The sequence below is a fragment of the Struthio camelus genome, chromosome 5 (assembly GCF_040807025.1).
Source record: "Struthio camelus isolate bStrCam1 chromosome 5, bStrCam1.hap1, whole genome shotgun sequence".
NCBI classification, from domain to species: domain Eukaryota; kingdom Metazoa; phylum Chordata; class Aves; order Struthioniformes; family Struthionidae; genus Struthio; species Struthio camelus.
In genome coordinates, this window is record NC_090946.1 from 40,744,109 (window position 1) to 40,751,553 (window position 7,445).

A 7,445-nucleotide genomic window follows, 5' to 3' on the forward strand; every position below is an offset into this window, starting at 1 on the left:
ATGTGGACTTCCTGAATGGACCTGGGACATTGTTTGTGACCTTGCTTTGTCTGGGACTGTTAATGGGTTGTGTTGTCAGCACCCTGCTCTACCTGCTGTGTTCAGGTATGGTAGGACTGCAGCCTGGTTGGTGAGGGTGCTGTCTGTGCCATGCTCACAGCTCTATTCTTGCTACTCCCTGCTAGTATCTCCCTTTTGGCCAGCTTGTGCTGATCTTTTCCAAGGCAAACTAGGGGACAGGCAGATGAACCATGTTTGGGTCTTATCCCCATGTAAACTCAAGGTGGAGCCAAAGCAGTCAGACCTGGAAAGAGTTTCTAGGCTCTGCAGTATGAGCTTTTAGAAAGTGCTCAAGAAGATTCATCCCTAAAGCTGGTCTTAGGGCTTAAAAGCTACTTGGGGAAAATGGTGAAAGTAAAAGGTTCATTTTCCCAATGGACTATCAGGGCACCTCAGAAAACTACTGTGGAATCTGTAGCCTGTAAGTGTGTAGAAAGGATGAATAGGAATGTAACAAGCTGCAGATGCTAAAACATATTTGAGATAGTCAGACCTAAAATTGATGCAAAGAAATGAAAGACTTCCGAACTAAGTGATCGGAGATGTGCCAGGCTCAGAATTGGCAGGTATAGATCCACTACTAGATTTATTGAAGTGTTTTATAACAAAAATGGTGCCAAATACTCCGTACCAGTTTGCAGACGTTACTGTGAGAAACTGAGTCAATGTTTCCCATTCATCAAATGTCCACATACAGCCAAAACTCAGTTCCATTAGATCTTTTGACTGTTTCAAAAATATTTCAAGCTCTCACACTTATTTTTCCTGACTTTGCTTTAGTAACTTAGAGCCTTGTATATGCAGATTCCCACAATTTGGTTAGCCACTACTGGCTAATAGTCAGTGGAGATAGCTGTCTGTACTTCTAGTTAAGTTAGCCTATGATCACAGCAGCTGCCCTGAGGATGGAAAAAACTTCTTGGGTCTTCTGAGTATTGAGTTCTGCTGTATGTTAGTTCTCTTTCCCTGTTCCTTTCTCCTGTTCCTCTAGCCATCTCTAAATATTGTGACCCATCTAATACCTCTTTAGACAAATGAGAGGTGGACCTGTCCAAAAGTGAGCCTGACTTTTTGTTCACTGGTCTCTTACTGGAGTTTAAGATACTGACTGTCTAAAAGCCCTAAACAATCTGGGATCAGCCCACTTGAAAGATCACATTTTTTCACTGTTTATGCTTCTATCGAGATGCAGTCAGTAGCTGAGCAGCAATGGAGTTCCTCTCAAGTGTAGTAAAGGAGTAGCTGCTGTGTGTCTCAATAGCTGTAAACATTGAGATTCTGAAGTTTGGCACCCCCTTGCATCTGGAACAGCTGGGGGTGGCTTTTAGCAGGTTGTCAAACAGGATATCTGAAAGTGTGCTTCTGTTGAAATGACACATGATTGATGGGATTTTAATGTGGTTCTCTATAGCCCCTGAAGCTCAGATGTGCAACCCTATACCTTGTTGTATACTTAAACTATTGCTGCCTGTACTCACTGGAAGGCACTTCTGCCATCCCTCATCCTGGGGTGCATGTTCTCTGCCTGGCCTGTACAGATCAATGGGGAACCAGTGTTTTGCCTTTGGATAACAGAGCATAGGTGGAATTCTTGTTAGTCAAGGTTTATAGATCTGTTGTACTCTGGTCCTTTCCCCTTAAGTTTGGCCTCCTCTTAAACAGAGTGAAAGTGTCAGGGCCTGGAGCACACTCCGCCTTCTAGGAGTTTAGCTGGCTGTTCAAGGACAGCTTGCTGGTAAGAGCTGCTGTGAAGAAAAAGCTAAGGCATCTCCTTTGCTGGGAGCTGCTTTTCAGGCTCTTGCTCTTGTTCCCTGCCTGAGCTATGTAACAGCAGTATTGCAGCATGTCTGTGCCTGGACTTGTACCTCCCCAATCCTCACTTGACTTTCTGGCAGGACCTTGGACTTGCCTCACGAATATGGACTTCCCATGACTGCTGGACTGAGGATGACCCTGACTTTCTACCTCTCCTCCTTGTCAGTGAGGCTGATACCTGTCTTGCTATGACTTGTTTCCAGCTCCCGTTCTCTTACAGAACAGCCTTGCTGCTCCCTGGCAGACACTCAGGCTGTCCCAAGCCCTGAGTCAGCACTGTGGGGCCTGACACTCAGGCTGCATGGGGGCCAATCCCTGTGGCTTTCCCACAGCTCCAGGCTGACCTCTAAGCCCTGTAGGAAGCCATGGTCAGCATGTAGGTGCAGATCACAGCCCTGCAGGTTTCTTTAATATCCCCTCTACCTAGAGTGACCCCAGCTGCTCAAACCCTTCAATAAGGTCTGAGAAAAAGTATGGGGGCTTTAGTCAGATACAGCTAACTTCTACTGCCCATCCAACAGATATCAGCTGCTCAGTGGCAGTAATAGCCTGACTCTCCGGGATGTTTCTGTTGGGTCACCCCTATGTGGAGCTGAATGACCCTATGACCCTATGATTCACAGCTCTGATGCTTTATTCGCTGCTCTGGAGTAGTGTTTGGGGGGACTGCAGCTACGTTGAGGCTGCCTTGTTGGAGCTCTGTCAGGGGAACTGGTGGCCATGGAGACTGGTGGGGGAAATGAGCCCTTATAGTTGACTGGGATGCTCAGAGAAATGGCTAAGGTTGACCTGGCCCCAGAGCCAGAGCACCTGTCAGATCTGGCCATCACTGTGAAGAGGTGCCTAAGAGCATGCCTGGTTCCTCAAGGAGCCCTGCCATGTCATGCACCACCTCCTTTGCTAACCCTGGCAGAGCAGCTATGGAGGTGGGAACCACCTGCCGTCCCCCCTTGCCCTCAAGATGAAAGTACAGCTGGAAGGAGGAAGCAGACCCCATAGAGGCTCTTTAACTCTGTCTTTGCAACAGCTGTGATCTGACTGTCCTTGAACAGCCAGTTAAACTCTTCAAAGTGTGGGAGTGTACAGACAGAAGGTTACTTTCTTTTCATGGGAACATAAATATCTCCTTGCTATAGTAGAAGTAATCTACTCTTGAGTAATAACTCTGTTTCAATGAAAGGTAAAACTCTCCTCCCTCCATTTGCATTTTCCAGGAGGGAATGAATCTTTCACTGCATGTTACACATTGATCTGTAAATAAATCACACGTTTAGCCTGTGTGGATATTTTTCATGTGTGTAACTTACCACACAATGCCACTTGATTAAAGGCAGTTGTGATTAATCACTTTGACATGATCACAAGTTAGGGCTGACATCTCCAACTTATTTCTAGGCAAATTCTAATAAATATTCTACAAATTATGGAAGGGAATCTAGAGCCTAGCATCTATATATTCTGATTATTTTAAATATGAATAGATATTTAGAAGGCAAACAGCTGACATGTTGAATCAGGCAGTGATATATTTTTTTTAAAGTATGGTGCATTGCTAGAGCATGGTGCTTCCAAGGTAAGTACCATAACAAAGCGTTGTACGTGTAGCACCTTATAGCATAGGGAAATACTACTTTTATACTTTAGCTGGTTTGAGGGCACAGTAGATCCCTGGAATTATATGGGCTAATTAGGTCAATTTAAAGACTTTCAGAAAGACAGAAAAACTTGTTCTGGGTGGTCTGAGAGGCTGCACCTCTGATCATGAGTTACCTTAGTAAAGCAGTGCCCATACCTAGCAATATCACAGCAAAACAGAACCTTTCTAGATAATGTGGATTAGCCTCCTCAGGGAATGAAGCTCACTTTGTATGCAAATGTAGGTAGACTACATAAGCCCCTGTGGGGTTCGAATACTGTGTCACAGCTGTAATGCTTTAGAACTGCATGGTTATGTGCTGTTGGTTCCTTAGTTTCTTCTCACAGGTAAGGGTGAGCAGAATAGATCCCTCTCCCTCCTGAACTAAGTGGATATAAAGCCTCTGTGGGACCAAGTTCTGCTTTCTATAGCTTGTTGGCCAGACCTGACTATCAGATTGCAAAAATTTAAGGATGTTTTGAATTTGGTTTCTTCAAAGATATTTCTATCTTTTAGAAATATTTGGCCGCACCAGAAAAAGTAGGGTTTCCCTTTTCTGTAATACCTTCCTACCACCTGCTCTCAAAGCCAAGTGTCATTGGGAGCACTGTCCGCTTTTCTTCCACAGGTCTTCTCACCTGTCCTGCCAGCAGCTGAGCCTCATTCTGCTGCAGACAGAAACCTGCAGAGTTTAATGAGACTTATGTTTGTACCAAGTAATTAACTGAGTGGGTTTCCCCACATCTTACTACGATGCTTTCTGCTCCTGACCTGAAAGTCCAAACCAGCTCTTTGTACCAAGCCCTCACATCATGTAGAAGAAGCTAATGTGAGCAGAACTGGCCTGACGTGTAGCAGAAGGGTGGGAGCTACTCTGCTGTGGGTGCTTATGAGGGAATAGGTAGCTGCCTGCATCAGTTCTTTTGCAGGGAGTAACCTGTGTCACTTCTCAGCACAGATATTATAGGATAGGCACTTCATGCTTGCAAGCATCTTCTGCAGGAAATAGCTATTGCTCCACACTGTGTAAGCAGGTGTAAAAGGAATGAACAGGACCTAAGTGTTGGAGGGGAATTCCTAGGCCTTTCTTGAAAAGCATTCCAGTTATGAATGCAGTTATGGCAAGCCACTAGAGAGCAGCATTAGATTAGGACTTCCGCTAAGTGCCTGAACAATTTATGTGAATAAAACAAAGCATTAGGATGACAGCAGTTGATAAGTGCCTGAACAATTTATGTGAATAAAACAAAGCACTAGGATGACAGCAGTTGGACACTGTGGTTTGAGACCAGAGTTTAACAGAATAATGGAACTGGGGAAGTTATACAGCTGTTAGTCCTATCCGGCTCAGCCCTTGGAGTCTCAAATACTGAAACTAGCCATGACAAGAATTCCTTCTTTGCAGCTGGTCTCCAGGAACCCACCTTTCCCCATCTATCACGATAGAAAAGTAATAACATGCTCTTAGTCGATGGTTACGGCAAACCAGATAAAACCAAGTTATAAAAATTTCAGCTGATTCACTCTCATGTGTCTCTAGCCATTAGCTCAGGCTGAGGCTCCCTGACATCTTCGGTCATCTCCAGGGCAGAGTCTCTTTGGTCTTGCACTTCTCCCTCTCTAGTGCTTCCTATGCTCATGCTGTCACTGGAGTGGTAAGAGATGAATGGCAGTAACAGGGTCCAAACGCTCTTTGATTTCAAACTAACTTCAGCACATCTCACTTGGGATATTTACGCTGAGGACTTTGGAATTTAAATGAAATTGTTTTATTTTTTAATAAAAACATACCTAACCCATAGAAGTATGGCAATATAATGTTATGACACAAGATACTCTAACCCACACTAAAACTGACTGCATATATTAAAACTAGCATTCAAGTGTTCCATGCTTGCTAGTAACCTCTTCTATAAAAGGTTTGCTGATACAGGTTTGGTTGTAACTGGGATAAAGTAAGCACTAGGCACCAGGAACCAGATTCACAAAATATTCTTCTTGTGGTTGTGACCTTTGCTACAAGAGCCAAAATATTTTTATTTTATTAATTCAGATCAATGACAGTCTAAATTGATAAATGAAAAGCAGGAAGCTCTTTTTCTTCTAGTCAGTGAATAATGAGGCATTAAAGCATGTTTTCACTAATCCTAGCATTGTGAAGGACACTCTCTGTAAACAAATACTGTGTTTAACAACTAAGTTTTAAACACTAAGTTTTACGCATATTTTTATTTAGCTCTTTTCAGCTTTTTATAGGATAACAGTATTGTTTTATGGCTAAAAGATTATTTAAAATTGCTATTCAGCAGAATATAATTTTTGTCCAAATGCAGCATGATGTAAAAGTATAAAGAAAAACTGTCATCTAGTAAGGGAAATACTTTTTGTGACATAAAAATTAATGTTCTTAATAAATGTAGTAAGAACGTATAAGAATCTTTTAAACATGTATAGGCATGGTGAATCCTCCCAAAGAGTCACGAACTACTTAAGCTTCTCAGCTGCTTGTTCACCTTACTGCTTGCTCACTAGCAATCAGTAATATAACCTTCAGTGCGAATAGCTGGAAAACTGAGCTTTGGAGTCTATATTCCACTGGACTCTTACCAGACAATTACATGGCCTTTTACTCTCCTGTGCTTTGTTTCACTTGAGGTTCATACCTGCTACTGCTTTAGCCAAGGAAGGTGGCAAACGTTAAGGGGAAGAAGAAATGCCCTGTGTATTTTCTTGTTAGGGAAAGAACATTGGACTTACTATTCCTATTGCTTCTGATGGTATGTATTACTGATACAGAGCTAGATAAAATCTATACTTAAATACCAACAGGTATTTGGGTTTTCTACCTCTGCCATTCAACATTATGCTGAGAGGGACTGGATTACATGGTGATAAAGTGCTCCATCTCTGCCTTGGAATGAAGATGAAACTATGTGAGTATCACTAAGAAGAGAATGGGATAAACATCGCATTAGAATTATTAAGAAACAGCAGTGATAATATGTTTGGCAGATCAAGGGCAGTATGTCTAAGAAATAGTAATGGCAAAAGACAGCATAAGAAAGGGAGGGCAGACAGGAAAAAGAATGCAAGTTACAGCTGTGTAATCAAATTGTTTGGAAAGATAATGAGACCCAGTCCTGAAAATATTCTATCAGAATATCAAAGCAGATGCAAAGCAGACAAAACAGCATCTGCAAGGCAGCTTTTTATGATGCATTAACAGTTGATATGAGACTTCGGGCTGTTAAGTAGCCTAGAAAAATGCCCAATTCCTTCTGGCAATCAAGAAAGCGTGTTAAGCCACAGTGTAACTTTCCTGGCTTGGGGATGACTGGTTTGTGGTCTGCAGCTGGAGTCATTATGACATTACGAAGAGCCTTTTACAAACTGGGTATGCAAAACTGCATGGCAGAACTTCAAAGGGCCTTTCCAGCCCTCCCTCATGCACACGTGGAGTGACACAGCTCCAGGTTCTGCACAATGCTCTGGTTTTTGTTTTTCCTGCTTTTGCTGTCTAATAGCTTCTGCTCTCTCCCCTGTCATTTTGTAGTGTGTAGCCGTGGAACTGTGCTTGTTCCTCCCTCTGCCTCTTTTGATCTTGATCTCCAATAGATGGGGGGGTTGTTCTGAACCGTGCACCCATCAGGAAGACTTCTGGTAACCAATATAAGACAAACTAATAAGGACTTCTGAACTTCATCCTCTTTTCAGACAGGGAAAATGGGGTTCTTCGTGTATGCACCTCATAATTTCCATGCAGATTATACTGAAATAATAACTGTGTAGATGAATTCTGGAAGTCACAAAATATTTCACATATTTTAAAAGCTTAGAAGCATAGTATCAGTAGGGTTAAAATGAAAATATTAGAAAAGTTTTATTTCAAATCAGCTAAGATTTTCCTAGCAAAGTACTCTTAAAAATAAGGGAT